The sequence below is a fragment of the Caretta caretta genome, chromosome 1, assembly GCF_965140235.1.
Source record: "Caretta caretta isolate rCarCar2 chromosome 1, rCarCar1.hap1, whole genome shotgun sequence".
Taxonomy (NCBI): domain Eukaryota; kingdom Metazoa; phylum Chordata; order Testudines; family Cheloniidae; genus Caretta; species Caretta caretta.
In genome coordinates this window covers 306,792,224-306,816,235 of record NC_134206.1, presented here as the reverse complement: position 1 = coordinate 306,816,235, position 24,012 = coordinate 306,792,224, and positions in this window count along the sequence as shown.

Genomic DNA, 24,012 nt, shown 5'->3' with positions numbered 1-24,012 from the left:
GAAGATTAAGTTAAGGTCCATGACAAAGATGGGTGCAACTGGAGCCAAATTTCATCTCAGTAAAGGATAGCTCTGTGATGGAGGAATACAAAGTGATTCTTGGCAGGTATTTCAGGCCATTAATTTTCAATGATGAAGAAATCTCAATACAGACTGGCTGAGAAATATTCAAAGAAATAATACAAAATACAGTGAAGAAAGTTATTGGAAGGCATAAGCAAACAAGGAAAAGCTGGACAAAGAAAGAAACAAGAACTTTTCTTGTAAAGTGTAAACAAGCCAAGACTGCTGGGAAAGCTGAAAAAGTAAAAGTATTGCACAAAGCACTGAAGAGATCACAAAGACTGGCCAGGAAAAAGTTCTGGATAGAAGAGGTTGAACAACTAGAAGAGGCATCAAGAAAACAAGATATTAAAACAAAACACAAAAAGATTAAGTTGTATGGCACATTCAGAATAACAATGTAAGCAGCAAGAAAGGCTACAGATTAACCAGCAACAAATGCCAAAGAAGGGCTGTAAGTATGAAAAGAGCATTTTGACAAAATGCTGGAACCTGTAGTTTATCCAAATGCAAACACTCTAAATGTGCAGATGGACAGGGCAGCCTGTAAGGCAGAATGAGGTATCAGCACTGAACCACCATCAGAAGAAGAAATAGAAAGAGTGGTGAAGCAGTTAAAATGGGAAAGCTGCAGGAATAGACAATATATAACAGCTGAGCTGCGAAAAGCTGGCAAGGTAAGTGCTATCATAGCATTAGGAAAGATATATAAGAAGATATGGGGTCAAGATGAGGTACAAGATGATTGGCTAAAGGCAACAGTTGTACCAATCCTGAAGAAAGGAGATTTTGCCAATCTGAATAATTATAGAGATATAGCGTGTTATCAGTACTGGGGAAAAATCATGATGAAAGTAATTGTCAACAGATTTAGAGGAAGTAGTGGGTGAGGGAAAGTGTGGCTTCAGACCAGGCCAAAGTTGCACTGGTTAGATATTCACCTCCAACAGCTGACGGAAAAAAGCAAGAATCGGGATTAAATATGTTAGCTGTTTTCATCAACTTCATGAAGGCATTTGATTCAGTTTGGAGGGAAGCATTATGGAAAGTAATAAAATCCTATGGAGTTCCAGATAACTGCAATTATAAAACTTATTTACAAAGACTCCTGGAGTGCCGTAAAAATTGGTGGAAAATTAAGCAACTGGTTCAAGTCAAAATCTGGTGTAAGACAAAGGGGCATGGAATCACCATAGCTTTTCATTATGTTTTTAAATTGGACTTTAAGAATGGTAGATTGAGTTGGAGAGTGTGACATTGGGTGATCTAAAGTTAAGCTCTTTAGCTGATGTAGATGGCATTGTACAACTGGCAGACAAGTTTGAATTAATGATGGTACTCTTCATGATCTTGGAAAATTGGTGTAGTCGACTTGAACTTACAATAAATGTCAAGAAGACAAAGTGGTTGCATCTTTGAAAAGGGACAACAGATAAAGTGTTGAAATGCAACAATGGTGAACTTGTAGAAGAAGTAAAATCTTATGTGTACGTAGGAAGATTGATGGTTCCATCAAGGATAAGGTTAAAAGGAGCTGTACTTTAGCTACGAGTGTTGCACTGAAATTATCACCTTTTTCCTGCTTGTCCTCATCCATCCCTCCATGAACGCAAGTTGATGCCCACCATTCTGTTTTGTTGGAAGCATGTTCTTTCCATTTATGTCCAAAGAGTTTTGTCATGGGATCAGCCCATTGCATTTTCGGTCTGCCCAGCGGTCGCTTGGGGTCTCTGGGGATCCAGTCACTGATGCTGGTTGTCCACCTATTTTCTTGCCTGTGGACTAGATGGCCTGCCCATCTCTGCGTCGTACATTGCCTGCACTACATCTGTCACCTCTGTATGCCTTCTGATATTCTCATTCAGTATATGATCACTGGGTGATATCTTGCACATTCACCTTTCCATTGCTCTCTGGGTGACAGTGAATTTTTCTTCTTCCACTTTCATTGCTGACCAGCTTTCCACTCCATATATCATTTCTGGCAGAACAGTGGAGTTAAAAAGTTCTTTCCTTTTCTTCATGGGCAGTTCATCATCCATTAGAGATGTCTTTATTTTGCTGAAACTTGCCCACCCTGCCTTTCTCCTCCTACTGCATTCCCCTTCAAATAAGTTGTCTCTGTTCAGCTGCTGACCCAAATAAATATATTTGTCAACCTCCTTGATTACTTTCACATTTACAGTGATGATTCCTGCTGCACAATGCTCATTCTGCATCCACTTAGTCTTCAACATGTTCACTTCCAACCCGATATCTTGCAAAAGTGTTTGCAGTTGCTGCAATTTGTTCTTCAGTTCTGCTATGTCCTTTGCCAATATTACACAGTCATCAGCGAAGAGAATATGCATTAACTGTTCTCCGCAAATTCTGATTCCCTCTTCCCAGTTCAATTTCTTGAAAACAGTGACTCCAGTACTGCTGCAAACAGCTTCAGTGAGATTGTGTCGCCTTGTCTGACTCCTCTATGTATAGTATTAATGCACAGGACATTGAATAATGTTATCTCTGTTGAACAATTGCAGTTAATTTCTTCCAGCAGGTCAGCATACCTCGGGTCGATTCCGATTTTGTTGAGTGCATGGAGTACAGCATTAATCTCCACCAAGTTGAATGCCTTTTTTGTAGTCAACAAATGAAATACACAATAGTACTTTGTATTCCTTGCATTTTTCCATGAGCTGCCGAACTGAGTGGATGTGGTCAATTGTCGAATGAAATTATGGGCTGATCAAAAACATTATGTTTGGTGCCAATGTGAAAATTTATCAAACCAGTGTACTAACAGTATTACTCTATGGTCTGGAAATAGCTGTATCAAATGAAATTGACATGAGAAGGCTGGAAGCAGTAGAGATGAGAGTTCTTCAGAAGACAGCAGATGTAAAGCAGAATGATTTTAAGACAAATGAAGAAATTAGAAGGAGAGTAGTATGCAAAGTCAGGGTATGGATTGGCTGCAATCGAAATATTACAATGGTGGGGACACTCTAGAAGACAGATGATAAGTTGCCAAAGAAAATAATGCAAACAGAAGGAAGGTCAGTCAGACCTAGAGGCTGACCACAAACTGGATGGCAGGACAGTGTATGCTGGAACATGACCAGGCTGGGTTTAATGGACGAACAAGCCATGGAATAAATGGTGATGCTGCATTTCTCCCCATGTCTGTAAAGATGCTTTGAGAAGAAGGAAAAGAGGAAGAAGTTGTATCAGTCCAAAAAAGTCCTTGACTGTCCTCAGACTTGGTCATCTCTTTTCTTGTTATGGTATTCAGAATCTCACAGACCAGAAAATTATTATGAACTAGAGCCACTTCTAAGTGAGATAAAATGTGGGACAACTTTCTTCTTTCAGCTTTAGCATTAACAAAAATATATAAGTCCACTATTTGGATTTTTGGCTCATAATGTATATTAGGGTATCTGAAATCATCTTAACATATAGATCCAAATCAATACACAACAGATGGCTATTTCCTTTTCCTGAGGGCCCACATTCAAAGTTATTTTTAATAGTTGAGTTACTATGTGTAATCACATCATCCAAGTTTTCAGGACTAAGTCTATGGCATAAGACTTCAGAAAGAAAACTCAAAACCAGCAATATTCCAAGATAGTGTGTTTATCTGGTAATGAAATGCAACATATAATTGAATTTAGAACCCTGATAAGTAGACCCATCTAGCCAATTTGACAAAACAGAAGGAAAAATGTTAATGTGTTTTGCCTACTCAAAAGTTCCTGATTTATTGTTTCTGACATTGTAGAAAGTCTCCAATTCCTGATTTTGTGTTAGAAAATATGAAAAACATTTATACGCATAGGGCCATAATGTTAGCTGATATAGATGAACAGAAATGAATGGAGCTATGCAGATTTACACTTGGTGGGGATCTGTCCCATAATCTGTCCTCTGCCTTAATTCTGACAAAATGTTCTTGGAGACCATTATCCCTGTTTAACTAAGTAACATCCTCAAGCACCATAGCTGTCAGACGACCGGGATGAGGGCGGTCTAGCCTAGTGGCTGGAGTGGGCAGCAGGCCTAATGGCCGGAGTCAGAGCTGTAGTCAGTTGCCAAAGCCAGGGGTCAAAACTGGAGGTCAGGAACTGGATACTAGAGCCAGGCAGTCGAGCCAGAGTTTGTAGTCAGGAGCCAAAGCCAGAGCCACAGGTCAAAGCCAGAGGTCAGGAACTTGAGTGAGCAGGATATCAGGGAAAGAGGAGCTCAAGGCAGGAAACAGACAGAGGCAAGACTGGGTGCAAGGCAGGAGCAGCAGGAACAAGGTAATGCAGGAGCAGGCACAGTGGTGGGCATGAGCACTGAGAAGCCAACTTGCTGCTGCCTGTGCTGGCTTAAGAGCCAGCCTGCTTGCCTCAGCAGCCAAGCAGGTTGCGTGGCTAATCAGGCAGCTGATGCAGGCCAGCTGTACTGATGAGACTAGCTTTGCTGCAGGCTGTGATTCCTGGCAAGAGTAGAATAACCATCCTCTTAAATATGAATATTCCCAATATTTGCCCAGCCCAGTTTTTATCCCATATACTGTGCATATGTCTGCAATGCCAACCTACAGACCTGGAAGCCCACAGTTAGGGGAAAACCATTCACAGAAATAAAACAGTGAGGCTCATTAACCATTGGCACAATTTACACAGAGATGTGGTCAATTTTTTTTATCACCTGGAAGCCTTTAAATCAAGACTCGTCTTTTTGAAACATCTGCCCAGTTCAACCACAAATTGATGAATTCAGTGTGCGAATTATGGATGAAATTCTATGGCCTGTGTTATGCAGGAGGTCAGGCTAAGTTATCCTGTGGTTCTGTCTGGCCTTAACACCTCTGAAACACCTGAGTCTTTCCGACAGAGCAAATGCTCCTCATTAAAGAGATGAGTAAAACCTTTTCTTTCAAAGATGTCCTGATAAATAGCTTGTTCAAATTATAAGTTTAGTTCCTTTTACACTGAAGTCTATTCCTAATACTTCTATTATTTAGCCTAGTAACTGGTTGGAAAGGCATTTTTATTATACAGTAGGTGCTGATTGCTTAGTGGCAGCATTACAAACATTCCTCACAGGAACTAAATAACAATTTAGCTTTCTCTAAACTTATTGACTTCATAGAATGGTCCATATTAGAGTGATAGTCAAGAGGCTTCAAATTTTGTACAACTGCAGACACCTCTCTGGTGACTTGGGTATCTAATGCCATGTCTACACTACCACTTATGTCAGCAAAACTTCCGTCACCCAGAGATGTGAAAAAATCACACCCCTGGGTGACATAAGTTTCGCCGGGATAAGTGGTAGTGTGCACAGTGCTTTGTCTTCAGGAGAGCATCTCCCACCGACATAGGTGCTACCGCTTGTTGGGGGTGGTTTAATTATGACAGTGTGAGAGCTCTCTCCGACTGTAAGGTCTCCAGTGTAGACATATCCTAAGTTAGAAGTGCATTTGAAAACCAAAACATTTTCTTCCATTCAGACAGGGGAATACTTTTATGATGAGTTCCTTCTCCAATTCAATAAATTTCCCTTTAATCTCTGAGTCTAAGTTAATTGAACATGACTTTTACAATCACTGTCTAGAGTTCCTCTCCTCCAGTTCCATCTTAGACCCTCTTCTATTGACTTCTGCCCCTTGCATTCATCTGAAAACACTCTTGCCAAAATCTCCAATGACTACTTCTTACCCAAACCTCAGAACAAGTAATCCATCCTCATCCTCCTTTACCTGTCAACTGTCTTTGTCACAGCTGACCATGCACCTCTTCTTGAAATCTTTTCCTCACCTTGCCTTCTGTGACTCTGCCCTCCCCTGGTTGTCCTATCTCGCTAATCACTCCTTTAGCGTGTCCTCCTGAGGATCCTTCTGTTCCCCCCTCCAGCTTTTTGTGGGTATTCCACAGACATGTGTCACTGGTCCTCTTCTCTTCTTCTGACTCTGTCTCCTTCTGCCCAAACTAAAATCTCAGCCGGTCTCTCTGACATCTCCTTATGGATGTTTAGCTGTTGGGTTCAAGTTCAATGTGGCTAAAACATGGCTCTTAATCTTTCTTCCAAACATTCCTCACACCTCCCTTCTTGATCACTGTGGCCAACAGCACCATTCTACCTGCCATTTTTTTCCACAGACTGCTCTTCCATTGTTATTACATTCACCACTGAATCTGGACCCTGTTCTGACTCCCAGCAGAAGTACTCTCTGGTAGACATCATGAAACAGCACGTTCATGAGAAGCATAATTAAGAGCATGGAAAACACTCTCAAGAAGCAGTTGCAACAGCATCAGTGAAACTGTCCTGGGGAGGAAGGATATACTGTATAGCTGCAGAGGTGAATCAAACTTTGATTTCTAATAATAATTTGAAAATACTGTGGTAACAGAGTCCCCTGCGGTTCCTCCCTCAAAGGGTGGGAGAACCTGACCATGCCCAATTATCGACACTGGAGGGTTCCAGCACAGGCCCCACTTCCTTACTACTTGCAAGGGGGCCCTGCACTTTGTGGGCCTTCTTAAGTCTCTCTGGATTGGGATTTGAAATGAAAGTCACAAACCCCAATGCGTTTGAGAATATTCCCTCCCTGTGGCCCCTGAAAGGGGAGGAGGCGATGAGTCTACAGGATGCCAATAGTCTAGTGTCAGCATAGTGAGTCAGGCTCTGTCTGTACCTCTTACCCTGGAGTCAGCTGTACTCTCCTCAGGATTGGGGTGAAAGTCCTGGCTGGGATTTCCCTCTGCAGCTTCAGGAGTCACTCCTGCAATCTGCTTCTTAGGGCAATCCTGCTCATCTGCCCCGACTATAGCTTCCTCCCTTTTAAAGGCCTCCTTCATCATACATGACTGACAGGGCCGGAAGGGTCTGGCACTTCCTCATCCGTGAGGGTCTATACACCCCATCACAACTGTCCATAGATTCTAGTACGGGATTTATTTCTTTAATGCCCAATTACTGAAGTTTATTGTAAACTGTTCTCTGAAGTCTCCAGTTTCCTAGATAACAGTGTGTTAATGTAGATTAAATCAGTGTGAAAGCAACCATTTCAGCTTTTAATTCCTCTTGTGAATTACTCACAGGTTAGAAATTCTCCTCTACTGAGTGCGTGGATGTCTCCAGTTTCAAAACCTGGCTGCTTGTAGGCATCAAAATTGGCCTTCAGCTTTTTTTCCATAGCAGTTATGGTCAGTAAAATTGTTTTTAATGAGACTTCTTCAGAAAATGCTACAGCACCTGATTCCTCTGAGGTTATTTCAGAGCACAAAGAAAATGCACAGCTGTTGTGGGAGTCTTGCTACTTACAGCTGCCTCCCGCTGTTCGTTAGGCCTGGACTTCAGGCTCTCTCTGGATGGATTTCTTAGGAGGTTTTTATTTAGGTGTCATATCACCAATGAACTTCAAACAAAAAGAACAAAAAGAACTTCAGGCAAAGAAATCCAGCAGATCAGTGCTGAGAAAAGAGAGGACATTCCAAAACCGAAGAATAGCTAGCTGCCATCAGGTTTCATGACCAGCTCCCAGGCAGAGATGCAAGCAGAATATGGGTGTGTGTTAAGCAGGGCCCCTTCCCTATAAAATAAATGTATAGAGTCTGAGTCTATGTTAATCAGTAACTATTAACTGTTACTAAATCAGGACTAATTCCAGGAGAGCCAAGGGGCCAAATTCAGTGGAGATATGCTGATTTACACCAGCCGAGGATGTGGTCCAATGCAGTTAAAATGGGTGTAAATTAGATCAGAATCAAGTTCATAACCTGTAACAAGAACCCTAATCCATGTTTATACCTATGCTAATCATGGATTATGCCTTTTTATGCCACTTTACAGGCATGTCCATTACAAATGTAAAATGACATAGTTATATAATTCAAAATAATGTAAAAAAGCTGTTATGGATGAGCATTTTGTCTCCTGCTGAGCTCTACAAATTTCAATCAAATGAGGAGGGAACCTAAAGTTATTTTTAAATATTAAATATCATGTTTTAATCTGCATGTAAGGATGGGGAGTGAACATTTTCAAACAGTGCAACCGGTCAAAAAAAGTATGTCAATATTATTTAATCCAGTAATGAATGGAGAGCAGTTTAAACACATCCCCCTATATTTTCTTTTGTGGGCACAGTTTCTTTCACGCTGCACTCACTTGGAAAGTATGGTCAGGGTTTCCTCACCTGGGTTTAATAGTTGGTGAGATCTGAGCTGTATTTTTCTTCAAAGGGAAGGGTTTCTCAGAAGCCTTTATAATTGTTCTAACAATGTACTCTTTGTTCCAGTACTAGTGTCTTTGCTCCAGCAGGACATATGTGCGTGAGTACACATGTGTACTTTTAAATTGCTCCTTGGCTGGTATGATTCACTGTCACAGTAGCATGGTTTTGTAGCTTTCATAGCAGGGAGAGCTGAGCTTCGAACACTGAGTCTTAACTTGAACCACACATTTTTAGACACTCCCATGTGAGCAAATGGGAAGATTTCTTTTCCCCTAAGGGAGATTGGGATTACTAGCCTTTTCATTACCATATATATATATATATATATATATATATATATATATATATAAAATATATGTCTCAAAAATTATATCAAGTAGCATTTCACAAATAAGATCTGTCTTTCTTAGGTACTCACTGTGCTAATTGCCATCGTAGCTTGACTCCAAAAATACCACAATAAGATGAGCAAAAATTAATAAAAATACATGAAAATCTTCAGTCCATTTGATGCTGGCAGTCCAAATAGATACAAAAATGTGCAGAACTTTTCCTGCATTAAATTTGTTTGCTGACATTTTTAATGACATTCAAGTTATTCACTCTTGAGTGCCGTCACTGACTAAAACATCAGTTCAGAGTAATCCTGGTGGAGATTATATGTATCTGACCCAAACAAGCCACTGTGGCTTGGCGTATGGCCCTGTCTTCATGTGCTCAAGTTCTAGCTGATATTGACATTCCCTGATTGTACCACAGGATCTGGCTATATTTCACAGTGGTGCACTGACAGCTTGGAAAATGATGAAACCGTCAGTTTGGGGGTGTAATCCTTTTATCAATATGGATGCAAGGAAGACTTTCATTTTAAATTTTCTAAGTAGGGTAGGGGCAGCTATTCTTTTGCATACAGATTTTAAAAAAAATATATATCTCCCAAGACAATTTCCCAAATATTTCTGAATTAAAAAAAAAAGGAATGAAATGTTCCTGCCTATTGTTTAGCAATACATTTATTTTTCCAGGTGGTTAACATCTTCCATTCTCTGCTCTGCAGAGGGATACTGGAAAGGCACCAGGGCTGTCCTGCAGACTGCTGAATGAAGCACAACAGGTTTTAAAAGTGATGCTTCAGGAGAGGCATTGTAAAAAAGAGACTATATTTTCTTGTCTGAAATACATGGCTACCGTGACTTTAGGCATGGGGGCCAGCTACATTGAAGAGGATGTCTTCGTGACCTAGGTTCTTTGGAGAACGTCATAAATCATAAGCTGCTTGTGACCAACTATTTGCTGTTTAAATGAAGGCAGATGAAGGCAAATCATGGAGCAGGTCCTCAAGGAATCAATTCTGAAGCACTTAGAGGAGAGGAAAGTGATCAGGAACAGTCAGCATGGATTCACCAAGGGCAAGTCATGCCTGACTAATCTAATTGCCTTCTATGATGAGATAACTGGTTCTGTGAATGAGGGGAAAGCAGTGGACGTGTTGTTCCTTGACTTTAGCAAAGCTTTTGACACGGTCTCCCACAGTATTCTTGTCAGCAAGTTAAAGAAGTATGGGCTGGATGAATGGACTATAAGGTGGATAGAAAGCTGGCTAGATTGTCGGGCTCAATGGGTAGTGATCAATGGCTCTATGTCTAGTTGGCAGCCGGTATCAAGCGGAGTGCCCCAAGGGTCAGTCCTGGGGCCGGTTTTGTTCAATATCTTCATTTAATGATGTAGAGAATGGCATGGACAGCACCCTCAGCAAGTTTGCAGATGACACTAAACTGGGAGGAGAGGTAGATATGCTGGAGGGTAGGGATAGGATACAGAGGGACCTAGACAAATTGGAGGATTGGGCCAAAAGAAATCTGATGAGTTTCAACAAGGACAAGTGCAGAGTCCTGCACTTAGGACAGAAGGATCCCATGCACTGCTATAGACTAGGGACCGAATGGCTAGACAGCAGTTCTGCAGAAAAGGACCTAGGGGTTACAGTGGACGAGAAGCTGGATATGAGTCAACAGTGTGCCCTTGTTGCCAAGAAGGCTAACAGCATTTTGGGCTGTATGAGTAGGGGCATTGCCAGCGGATCAAGGGACGTGATTGTTCCCCTCTATTCGACATTGGTGAGGCCTCATCTGGAGTACTGTGTCCAGTTTTGGGCCCCACACTACAAGAAGGATGTGGAAAAATTGGAAAGAGTCCAGCGGAGAGCAACAAAAATGATTAGGGGCCTGGAACACATGACTTATGAGGAGAGGCTGAGGGAACTGGGACTGTTTAGTCTGCGGAAGAGAAGAATGAGGGGGGATTTGATAGCTGCTTTCAACTACCGGAAAGGGGGTTCCAAAGAGGATGGATCTAGACTGTACTCAGTGGTATCAGATGACAGAACAAGGAGTAATGGTCTCAAGTTGCAGTGGGGGAGGTTTAGGTTGGATATTAGGAAAATCTTTTTCACTAGGAGGGTGGTGAAGCACTGGAATGCGTTACCTAGGGAGGTGGTGGAATCTCCTTTCTTTGTGGTTTTTAAGGTCAGGCTTGACAAAGCCCTGGCTGGGATGATTTAGTTGGGGTTGGTCCTGCTTTGAGCAGGGGGTTGGACTAGATGACCTCCTGAGGTCCCTTTCAACCCTGATATTCTATGATTCTATGAAATGGAAGACTAGTCCTATTCCTGAATGAGTCAGGGATTTCAACATCACTCACTGCCAGCAGGAGCCACAATTAAATGAATGATTTCTTTGTTTTGTATTTCCTTTTAACTTTGTTGTAGCCACAGAGAATTTATTTTTGGGGAAAAGGGGTTAAATGAAAATCTGAGAGATTCTCTTAATCTTTTCAGCAAGCATCCCTTAGCCTCAGATGATCCCCAGTTTTATTGGTGGGCCATTGCCAGCTCTCTGCTTTGCAGAGATTGGAATGTGCAGCAATATGAGGCAAACAGATGGTGTGGATCAGAGATTTTCCACTTTTCTACTCAGAAATTAGGAAGGATGGAAAAAATTAGAGCTAGACTCTAGAGGAGTGCTGCTTCATGTGTTCAATGCATGTACGTGTTCATACACTACAGGAAGCAAACACTGTTCTATAGTTTAGGAAACTGTATTACAGTTTTGAATCACTTCTTCACATCACTCCCTTTAAAGACATCTCATAAAGGATATATCATAAGGACATGCGGCATGTGAAACAGATGCACTTCTGTGGAGTATTACATTTTCCGTTCATTACTCATCTTTAATCATGTTTTACAAACAACTGTGTCACATGAGAACATAAAATTTATTAAAAAGATACTGATTTGAGGATACTAAACTTCTGTAACTAGTAATGTCACATGAATAAAGACCTTGAATTATGCATTCTAAACACATGCATACAATTAAACACAGACCTCCTGAGAAAATCCTATAGACTCGGCAAATGTTATTTCATTCAGAATGTGAATCCGTGAGTTGTTGGGTTGGTTTTTTTTGTCAATATTCCTTTGTGATTATATGGGTAACAAGGACATTGACAACTTTGGAGGCTTTATTAGTGATTTTACTCCAGGTACCATATCGATTGCAGAAATCTAGAGTCATCTACAATATCAGCCCTGCAAAGTTCACACTGATCATTGTGAAGTCCACAGTCTCCTCCACTGCCCCTTGTTCACTGTTCTGTACTCATTTACTAACTTCTCACTGTAAGCAAAAACTATTCCATTAAAAGAGTTATCATGATATAAGAACTAGAGAAGAGCATGAGCTGCAACTTTTGGATCTGGAACTGAACTTTTCCCAAGGTCCCAATGAGGATTCAAGACATAGCTCCATAGGTGCCGACTCCATGGGTGCTTCAGGGCTGAAGCACCCACTGAAAAAAATAGGGTGTGCTCAGCATCCAGAGGGCTGGATTAACCTCTGGTGGGCCCCAGTGCCCAGATTGTGGCCCCGCCCGCTGCTCCGCCTCCTGCTCTGCCCCGAGGCTCCAACCCCACTTGGCCTCTTCCCATGAGGCCCTGCCCGCCGCTCACACAACGGGCAACGGGGCAGAGAGGAGCATCCACCAACAAAAACAAAAGTCAATGCCTGTGCCTGGCCCATTATAAATATGGGGACTAACATGAAGCTTGGACTTGGATCCAAGCTCTCCAAAAGTTTTGGGAGTGTTCAGAGTAGGCAATAAGTAATTTTTGGTCAACTATTTGCTGTTTAAATGAAGACAAATGGAAGACTAGTCCTATCCCTGCAAGAGTCAGGGATTTCAACATCACTCACTTGCTGAAAAGTACTGGAAATCATTCGAGCATGTAGCTTTCTACTGGTCATGTTTGTTTTGGGGGAGCAAGGGGCTGTGAAGTGCTTTCTTTACGTTTAGGGGTTTTTATAGTGTCAATTTATTGTCGTGTTTGAGCACTTAAATCAACTTCTTTCACTACCAGCTAGAAGCAGTTGCTCGAGAACAACACAAAGAGCTCCTTTTCCCCAAGCACTGAGGATATAATAGTCCCTCCTTAGGATTCCCATTCCTTGCCACCCTAGGAAGCTTGGTAGCAAACTCAGAATACAAGCTTGGGTCCTCCCATCCCCCCAGTATGGCAGCACATTCTGCTACCACTTGATTGCCAGATTGGCCTGATGTATTTTCAACATTCCTTGTCATTCTCACTGATATTTTTACTATCTTTAGCTTTTGCTGTCATTTATAGCTGGGTGAATTCCTCCCTAGCTGCTACAGTTGTTCCCCTGGCTTGTTTAAATAGATTCTGAGTAAGTTCCTGCATAAAAATGGAACTCTCTGCTCCAAAGGAGAAGGGAAAGAAGCCATTCTCTCTCTCTCTGAGACTCCCAGACCCCTGAAGCATGGCTAAGGAGAACCATTAGGAAAATCATGACTACTATAAACAGGGGTTTAAGCTTCTGAAGACCTATGCTAGCAAAAGTATAATAAGCTCTTCAGAACTGTGTTTGTTTGGGTTATGTTAAACTGAAGTAACAATTATATCTAATTCTTAAATGGGTTTTAAAGGTCAGACAGCCAAGATAATGTAACAAGGTTTTAAAGGCAAGTGATTGTCCAAAAAGAGACCCCCAACATGGTGTAAGAATCTCAATCATATTCTCTCTCCTTGGTACAAACATCAATTGCCTCATCTCATTCTCTTTCCTTGCCTGAGAGAAGGCAATTACAGCTGGTTATCCTTAGAGGCAGAACACCATTAAGTAAGAGGAAAAGTTCACTGCACGTGCTGAGTAGTCCTATCTTAAAAGAGGGCGAAGAAGATAGTTCTTTGGGCTTTTTCTCACTGCCAAAGGAGGGAGGGGAAAAAAGAGGGACTAGTCTAAAGCAAGGGCCTGTCAGCCAACACTATCCAATTGTGTGTGCTAGGTGTTGTGTATGCAGAAGGCATTAAAAACATAATACTGCTTTTCAAAGCGGTGCTGGCAGGTTACCCATATGAGAACTGGACAGGGCACAAGCCTCCAAGAGATTGCATTAAATTATCAGCAATGATTTGTCGTCGGTGGGGGGAATAAGAATCTGAAGTATGCACACAGCAGAGCACCCCAAAAGTAGAATCAAATGGAACTCCTGGGCCAGAATCCCCTTTAAAACAGAAAGCTATCCACTGCAACTAAAGGGGAAATGGACAGACTCTACATCCTGGCTCTCAAAGAGTTTTCAGCTGCATAACAAAGCTTCCATCCCTAAATTTTCCCTATCAGACCACATATGATGTCTAAAGAGGGCCAGCTTTAATGAGCCATCTAATTCTCCCACACCACCCTTCGCCAGTCACATTCCTCATGCTTTTAGCCTGCCTCCCAGAGATTCCCATCTCACCTGGAAAAGATGATCAAATCCGTCTGCAGGTGTCTCCCATAAGGCTTGCTCACACCCACGCAAACCACACACAGAGAAAAGAGAAAAACACTCTTGGGGGGAAAAGAATTTAACCCGCCATCAATTGAGAGAATGTGCTCCTACAAGTTCCCGTATTAGCATTGCTGCCAGATGCTTACATCAGCAGGCTATATCTAGGATGATCTCCCAGTTTAGCTTATCTGAACCTGATGAAACTAAGAAAGGAGACAGGACAAAAATGGAATAAAATAAAGAAAAAGAACTAGGCAGCAAGAAAAGCATATATATCCTCCATTGGTTATCTCCTCAAACTACTCATCCACCCATGGGAGCTAAACAGGCCTGGTAGCAGCGCCCTTGCTACTGATAGACTAGAATAGATCTGTCACTGAACATGGATTTGGCCATAGAAAGCTATCTCCTGTCATACTGATGCTGATCGTGGGAGGGACAATAAGCCTCAAGTCAAAGTGGACATTCCAGGATAGATGTAAATATTAATATATTTGCATTTTGAGTTAGCCGGCAGTTCTAGACACTGCTATTGAATTTGTATTTGTTCATGTTATTTCTGTTTGACATGGTGGCTATTTTTCATGTCTGTGTATAGTAAACCAAGAATTTGTACATATTTAAAATTATTCATGTAGGAGAATAGCTTGAGCTGTAGGAAAGCTAAAGGTGTTTTTAAATCCAAAATTGGTACACAAATGCAGATACAGTTAACTAATTTAAATCAGGGGTGTGCATAGGAATTTAACTCTGATTGCTTTTGAAGGGGCACATTACACACCCCCCAATGAAAGGTTTGTGGGACACTCCCTACCCTAATTTCTCAGGACGCCTCTGGCAGGGATACCCAGCAGCAAGGAGGCAATGGCTCCTCCTGGCAGCAGAACTCTCCTTGTCCCTGCAGCCCAGGGCGGGAAGAAGCAGCAGGGCAGCTGGCTGCCAGCTGCTCCTCCTCCCCTCAACCCCTACAGCTGCTGCTTCTCCTTCTCTGCTGCCAGAGACCCAGCACTGCTGCCTGCTTTGCAGACTGCTTGCCAAGGTGAAGGCACACTCTGAACCCCTCTGCCCCAGCCCGGATCCCCTGCGCGCACCCTGAACCCCTCATTTCTGGCCCCACCCTGAAGCACATGCCCAGCCCAGAGCTCCTACCCCCTCCCATATCCCAACCCCCTCCCTCAGCCCGGAGCCCCCTCCTGCACTCCGAACCCCTCAGCCCCAGCCCAGAGCCTCCTCCTCCACCCCAAGCCCCTCAGCCCCGGCCCCAGCCCAGAGCCCGCATCCCCAGCCCAGAGCCTGCATCCCCAGCCACACCCCAATTTCTTGCCTCAGCCCGGAGCCCCCTCCCACCCTCCAAACCCCTTGCCCACAGCCTGGAGCCCCTCCTGCACCCTAAACCCCTCATCCCCGGCCCCACCCCAGAGCCCCCACCCCCAGCTGATGCCCTCACCCCCTCCTGCACCCCAACCCCCTGCCCCAGCCCAGTGAAAATGAGTGAGTGAGGGTGGGGGAGAGCGAGCAATAGAGGGAGGGGCATGGAGTGAGCAGGAGCGGAGCCTCTCAGAAGGGGCGGGGCAGGGGGCAGGGCCTTGGGGAAGGGATAGGGGAGGGGGCAGCAAGGGTGTTTGGTTTTGTGCAATTAGAAAGTTGGCAGCCCTCTGAGGTGAGTCAGGGGGTGGAGGCAGAGACAATCCCTGGGACTCCAGCAGCAGGGAAGAAGCAGCAGCAGCTGTAGGGCTGGGAGGAGGAGGAGGAGGAGGAGGAGGAGTTCAGCTAGCAGCCAGCTGCTTCCTCCCTCCCTGGGCTGCATGGACACACAAATATTTGCGGGGGAGTATACCCCTGCTTGCCGCCCTTTGTGCATGCCCATGTTTTAAACATAAGTCTTCAGAGCAGGGACTATGCTTCTTCTTTGTTTATACAGCACTCAAAAAACTGGGCACTACTGGAAATGAATATATAATTTAATAAAACTGATAACAGGAGAAGATTCAAAATTTACAATGCAAAAATGCAAAATATCCTTGAGAAAATACATCTTACCGGAGGAAAGGAAAAGAAAAAGAATCCCTAACCATTTTCGACAGGGAAAAATATTCTTCATATTACTATGCCAACAACGGGAAAGTTAGGCTCACACCTTGTTATGAGGTCAGCAGCCTACACATGGGCAGACACGTGTCAAAGCTGTGTAAAAATGATCCAGACCCCATTGAACGTGAAGTGTGCTTTCCAGGCCAGGAACAGTGTAGACATGGAACAGTACACTTTCAAATGCCATATAGAAGACACATGGGCAAATCTCTGAAGTAAATGCATGCAATGCATGTCTTGTAGTAGGGTTCACATTTCCAGTTGGCCCATAGCGGAAAGTATAGTGAGAGTGGGTTATATTTTGTGCAGCTTCCTATTTCCTTTAAACTACTTGTCATAAGAGTGAATTATGTTGTGCCATCCGGGAAAGTATGTCAAACAGGCAGGCAGAAGCGGGAGTCTGAACAGACAGGCTAGATCAGAGGTGGTGCATTTGGGATTGACTGGTGTAAAGACAGTAACAGTAACAGTGGAACTAGCTGAGATTTCCCTGGTGTAAATTGTAGAGGGAGAAGAGGAGAGGACCAAAGACAGAATCCTGCAGAATTTGAACAGGTACTGGGAGGGGAAGGATTAAGGAGGAGAGGTTGTAGGGAAAGAAAAGGGGAGGAGCAAACAAGTGGGAGGGAGGGAGAGGAAGTGGTGGTAGCATATGGGATAATGCATCTGTTAAGGCTGATGCAATTAGAGAACAGCTACTAAGCAGGATTTTATAGCTGCTGGCTGACTGCGGGTCCATAAAAGGGAGCTATCCCCCGCCCCCTTCATTTATCACAGCATCAAATTTCTCTGAAGAAATTAGCAAGATGCTGGCAGGTTGCAAGAGCAGGATTCATTTGGGGAGAATTAAAAGGAAAGAAGGCAGCACAGCTGAAGGAGGTGTGGACAAAGATGTGCTGGAGGTGGTCTGCATGGTTCCTCCATTTTGTCCAGGTGCATTCACTTGTGTAATCTGAAGAGAGGAGGAATGAGATGTGAGGAATGAACCAGGGCGGTGGAGAGAAGGAAGCAAAAGAGAAAAGTATGGAGGTTGGAGCTGTAGGTGGGCCTGGCAGGATGCTGGTAAAGGAAGGGGTGGATGACTGGTTTGTGCGGAGGAGCAGCAGAGGCAGTAATGGCCTGGAATGCAGCAAAGGAGCACTACTGACCATTCCAGTTCCCCTCTTTCATAATCTCAGACATGAGGAATGGACCAGAGCAGTAGCACGTTTCTGTCTCCTACACAGTACAGGCTGGATTCTTTATTCCTGGTGTACTCAAAACTCCAGTTGACTTAAGTGTGAGTTTGGGATGTTCAAGGAATGCAGGATCTAGACATATTACTGGGAATTCAAATTTTGGCATGCCAATTTTTATGACAAAGTTTGCTTGAAGGAGAATTAGCCAAGGCACAACATTAATCCAGCCTGACAACCATAATTAAACTTTGAATGGAAATGCTTTCAATGTAATACTCTTTATTGCAATGTTTCAAAAATGAAGTTTTAACAGTGTAAATAATAGGTTCCCACATGATAGGAAATCATGAACAAAATGTGAGGAAAAAATAAAGAAAATACAAGTAGAGCTGACTCAGTACTGAATTTGATGTGGTCCAAAGGGCATAGGACCAAACTATTCCTTGGTGTAACTAAATAAACATCAATAGAGTTATACCAGGGGAAAATTGAGTGCATTTCCTCTTATTATCATTAGTTATTATTAGTATTGTTGTATTAGTGCCTAGCGGATCCAACCAAGGTCAGGTTCCCATTGCACTGTGCACTGCACAAAAATATAGTGACAGTAAATGCCCCAGAGAGTTAGTCTACATACAGGAAACAAAGACTGAAAGAAAGGAATTACTATTATCCCCATTATACAGTTGAGGAACTGAGGCACAGAGAAATGAAGATTGATATCCTGGCTCCATCAAAGTCAATGAGAGTTTTGCCATTGACTCCAAAGGCACAAGAATGGCACCCTAATTGATTTGCCCAAGGACCAGTCTGCATTGGAGAATGGAATTGAATCCAGATCTCCTGAGTCCTAGTCAGATGCCTTAGCCACAAGATCATCCTTCCTCTCAAGTCCACCAATTTCTTATTGGCTGGAAGGAAGGTGACTGTGATATGGAAGAGAAAGAAAATGTAAAGTGGAAGAAAAACTGAAGGCTTCTCAGAACTTTGAAAAGGATATGGAAGACCAAGGATCCCAGGATAAAACAAAATACAGTGGTGTACCAGCAGCGTAGGCTGTACTAGGCAGAAACAATAAATGGGCTTCCATGCCTAAGCATGCATCAAACCTGTAAATTTTCAGTCAAGTTTCTAGTGGCCCTGTGGCCGCATTACAAAAATTATCATCACAATCGGTTGTAACTGGCACTCTTGTGAGAAGTCTCAGCAGGAAGGCCTGAGATTGAAGAAGCATAGAAAATGAGCTTCTATCTGATGAGCTACCACTATCCCAGTGACTAACAGCTCAGAGTTGTGGCACATAAGCAGTACAGTATACAAGTGTGTGCACTGCTGCTGCCTGTTCTGTACTCCTGTGGATAAAGAAAGGAATTCAGTACCCAGTGATGCCAAGCGGGTACCTCTCTCAAGCACTAAATTACATTTAAAAATTCAGGTCTGGCTTCTGCATTCAGTTGAGCTGTTCAACAGAACACACAGCCACACAGCAATATTATTTGTATCTCCACATAGAATCATAGAAGATTAGGGTTGGAAGAGACCTCATGAGGTCATCTAATCCAGCCCCTGGCTCAAAGCAGGAGCAACCCCAACTAAATCATCCCAGCCAGGGCTTTGTCAAGCCGGGCCTTAAAAACCTCTAAGGATGGAGATTCCACCACCGCCCTAGGTAACCCATTCCAGTGCTTCACCACCACCTTAGTGAAATAGTTTTTCCTAATATCCAACTTAGACCTCCCCCACTGCAACTTGAGACCATTGTTCCTTGTTCTGTCATCTGCCATCACTGAGAACAGCCTAGCTCCATCCTCTTTGGAACCCCTCTTCAGGTAGTTGAAGGCTGCTATCAAATCCCCCCTCACTCTTCTCTTCTGCAGACTAAACAAGCCCAGTTCCCTCAGCCTCTCCTCATAAGTCATATGCCTCAGACCCCTGATCATTTTCATTGATTCAGCACTCCACTGGACTCTCTCCAATTTGTCCACATCCTTTCTGTAGTGAGGGACCCAAAACTGGACACAATACTCCAGATGTGGCCTCACCAGTGCCAAATAGAGGGTGTCAAGGTTCCTCCCCCACTCTGAACTCTAGGGTACAGATGTGGGGACCTGCATGAAAAAACCTCCTAAGCTTATCTTTACCAGCTTAGGTCAAAACTTCCCCAAGGTACAAAATATTCCCCCCGTTGTCCTTGGACTGGCCGCTACCACCACCAAACTAATACTGGTTACTGGGGAAGAGCTGTTTGGACGCGTCTTTCCCCCCAAAATACTTCCCAAAACCCTGCACCCCACTTCCTGGACAAGGTTTGGTAAAAAGCCTCACCAATTTGCCTAGGTGACTACAGACCCAGACCCTTGGATCTTAAGAACAATGAACAATCCACCCAACACTTGCACCCCCCCTTTCCTGGGAAATGTTGGATAAAAAGCCTCACCAATTTGCATAGGTGACCACAGACCCAAACCCTTGGATCTGAGAACAATGAAAAAGCATTCAGTTTTTTACAAGAAGACTTTTAATAAAAAATAGAAGTAAATAGAAATAAAGAAATCCCCCCTGTAAAATCAGGATGGTAGATATCTTACAGGGTAATTAGATTCAAAAAACATAGAGAACCCCTCTAGGCAAAACCTTAAGTTACAAAAAAGATACACAGACAGAAATAGTTATTCTATTCAGCACAATTCTTTTCTCAGCCATTTAAAGAAATCATAATCTAACACATACCTAGCTAGATTACTTACTAAAAGTTCTAAGACTCCATTCCTGTTCTGTCTCTGGCAAGAAGCAGCACACAGACCCATTGTTCCTCTCCCTCCTCCCAGCTTTTGAAAGTATCTTGTCTCCTCATTGGTCATTTTGGTCAGGTGCCAGCAAGGTTACCTTTAGCTTCTTAACCCTTTACAGGTGAGAGGAGCTTTCCCCTGGCCAGGAGGGATTTCAAAGGGGTTTACCCTTCCCTTTATATTTATGACAGAGGGGAATAATCACTTTCCTCAATCTGCTGGCAATGCTCCTTCTAATGCAGCTCAATATGCCATTAGCTTTCTTGGCAACAAGGGCACACTGTTGACTCATATCCAGCTTCTCGTTCACTGTAATCCCCAGGTCCTTTTCTGCAGAACTGCCGCTTAGCCTGTCAGTCCCCAGCCTGTAGCGGTGCATGGGATTCTTCCATCCTAAGTGCAGGATTCTGAACTTGTCCTTGTTGAACCTCATCAGATTTGTTTTGGCCCAATCCTCCAATTTGTCTAGCTCACTCTGGACTCTATCCCTATCCTCCAGGGTATCTACCTCTCCCCGCAGCTTAGTGTCATCTGCGAACTTGCTGAGGGTACAATCCATCATATCATCCAGATCATTAATGAAGAGGTTGAACAAAACCGTCCCCAGGGCTGACCCCTGGGGCACTCTGCTTGATACTGGCTGCCAACTAGACAGTGAGCAGTTGATCACTACCCATTGAGCCCAACAGTCTAGCCAGCTGTCAAGGTTCCTCCCCCACTCTGAACTCTAGGGTACAGATGTGGGGACCTGCATGAAAAACCTCCTAAGCTTATCTTTACCAGCTTAGGTCAAAACTTCCCCAAGGTACAAAATATTACACCCGTTATCCTTGGAATGGCCGCTACCACCACCAAACAATTACTGGTTACTGGGGAAGAGCTGTTTGGACGCGTCTGTCCCCCCAAAATACTTCCCAAAACCTTGCACCCCACTTCCTGGACAAGGTCTGGTAAAAAGCCTCACCAATTTGCCTAGGTGACTACAGACCCAGACCCTTGGATCTTAAGAACAATAAACAATCCTCCCAACACTTGCACCCCCCCTTTCCTGGGAAATGTTGGATAAAAAGCCTCACCAATTTGCATAGGTGACCACAGACCCAAACCCTTGGATCTAAGAACAATGAAAAAGCAGTCAGTTTTTTACAAGAAGACTTTTAATAAAAAATAGAAGTAAATAGAAATAAAGAAATCCCCCCTGTAAAATCAGGATGGTAGATATCTTACAGGGTAATTAGATTCAAAAACATAGAGAACCCCTCTAGGCAAAAGCTTAAGTTACAAAAAAGATACACAGACAGAAATAGTTATTCTATTCAGCACAATTCTTTTCTCAGCCATTTAAAGAAATCATAATCTAACACATACCTAGCTAGATTACTTACTAAAAGTTCTAAGACTCCATTCCTGTTCTGTCTCTGGCAAGAAGCAGCACACAGACCCATTGTTCCTCTCCCTCCTCCCAGCTTTTGAAAGTATCTTGTCTCCTCATTGGTCATTTTGGTCAGGTGCCAGCAAGGTTACCTTTAGCTTCTTAACCCTTTACAGGTGAGAGGAGCTTTCCCCTGGCCAGGAGGGATTTCAAAGGGGTTTACCCTTCCCTTTATATTTATGACACCAGCTTTCTAGCCAGCTTACAGTTCATTCATCCAATCCATACTTCTTTAACTTGCTGGCAAGAATACTGTGGGACACCGTATCAAAAGCTTTGCTAAAGTCAAGGTATATCATGCCCACTGCTTTCCCCATATCCACAGAGCCAGTTATCTCATCATAGAAGGCAATCAGGTTGGTCAGTTAAGAAATTCATTCCACTGCTCTTCTCTTCTATGATTATATTCTATGATTCTATGAATATAATAGTAATCCTGATTCAGCAGAGCCAAAATATCACTCTACATGGCAGCAAAAGCTCGTTTGTATTTTGAAAGAAAATAGAGCTTCAAGCTTGAATAACAATGCTGTATTCCCTTGTTCCTGTATGTGATAGTGTTGCACAGACAATCATTGTGTCATTGTTAAATGTGAATGGTGCCTCTAGCATAAAGATTATGCATAGTATACAGTGCAAATTCTCTCACATACCCATATTCATGAGCATCTGTTAGAGTATCCTTGATTCATTGCATTATATAAGTGAAATACTGGAAAATATTGCCCCCTTGGTGGACAGCAACATTCAGAAAACAGTACTAAATCTATTTAGAAATACAGCCCTAAAGATAGATAATCCAGAATTAGGAATGCATGAATCCACACAAAGCACCAGAAATGTCTACACTTGTATTTTGCTGATAGGCACTAAACTCTCACTAACTATCTTTGTATCTATTTTTCCTAATCTATATTGGAAATATATGAATCATTCTTCCTCCAGTTACCTTAGCTTTCTTTTTCTCCCTTTCCTTAAACAGATTCTGAAAGGACTCTGCTATGAGTCTGCTGTGGATGGTGAAGATTATGAGAGCGTTTGTTATTCCTTTGTTACTCAAGTTTACAAATTTGGGGTTTTATTGTCTCCGTGGCTGTCTCTGGATCTCCAGATAATAGCAATGTCTCTAATGGGACTAATCACATGCTTAAAATTAGTCAATTGTCAATATTTTCATTTTTTTAAACCAGTTATAATGCCTATAGTGTATATGGACAACTACAGGACTGGTATATAGTACCAGCATGCGTCCATATCAAGAGCTGTGAGGTTTTACTTAATATGTCCTACCACACTCACCTGATTAGAAACATAAGATGGAAAAATATATGAGATAGGAGTTATTGCAGTTTACACCTTAACAGCTGTCTCCTCAGTTTTCTTTGAGCAAGATGTCTTCATATAGCAAAATCAGCTTAAAGTTTTATTTTACATTTTTTTTAACCAGTAGGCAAAATATTCCCAGTTCTAGTAATATTCCCCATTAGATTCCCAATCTTGCAAAAATTTAAGTGGGTGCTTACCTTTGTTACCTGAGGATTTCATCTAGTCACAGTGGAGTTAAGCATCTACTTATGTGTTTGCAGGACCACAGCCTATATGTATAGGCAGTTCTTGCTCAAAGAGATAATATCTTACCTATGAGTAGAAAGGTTAAAAAAGTCATTTTGACTGAATCTACATACACATTACATGCCAAATATTAGCTTAAAAAGTCATTTAGTAGACTTGTGTGGTGTTTAGATGCTGCTTGCAATTATTAGAACTGGGAGCACTGGCTGTTGGGAGCCTGTAAGGACAGGCTCTGAAACCTGTAAGGACAGGAAACGGGAAGGGGGGGGGAAGTTGAGGAGGCAGAGTGAGAGCTACCGAGGGTGCAGCAGCAGCTTGGTAAAGAGGTTTCCACTTTAAAAATAAATTCCTGTTGAAGTTTGTTAGTACCTTGCCTGGTTGCTACAACATTTTGGTGATGAGGATGGATCTTCTACCTCTGAACCCACCTGCACCCTTTCTGCAAACCCCAGGTGAGCCTCCAATTGCTTTTACTGCCTGGATCCATATGTTTGAAACTTATCTGATTGCAATCACTGCTACAGAGATTTCTGAAGTAAGAAAGTGTGCTCTGCTAATCCACTGCCTTGGAGCAGAAGGGCAGCATATATTTTTACACTTTCCCCCTTGCAGATGATAAATATGAGACTGCACTCACTGCATTAAAGAACTTTTTTGTGCCAGAAGTGAATGTAGTAGCTAATTGCTACAGATTTTGCCAGCGTGAGCAGAAACCAGGGGAGACTATAATACAGTATATTGCTTCCCTGAGGAGTCTGATTGTAACTTGTGACTTTGGGAATATGGCAGATGAGATGATTAGAGACCAGCTCA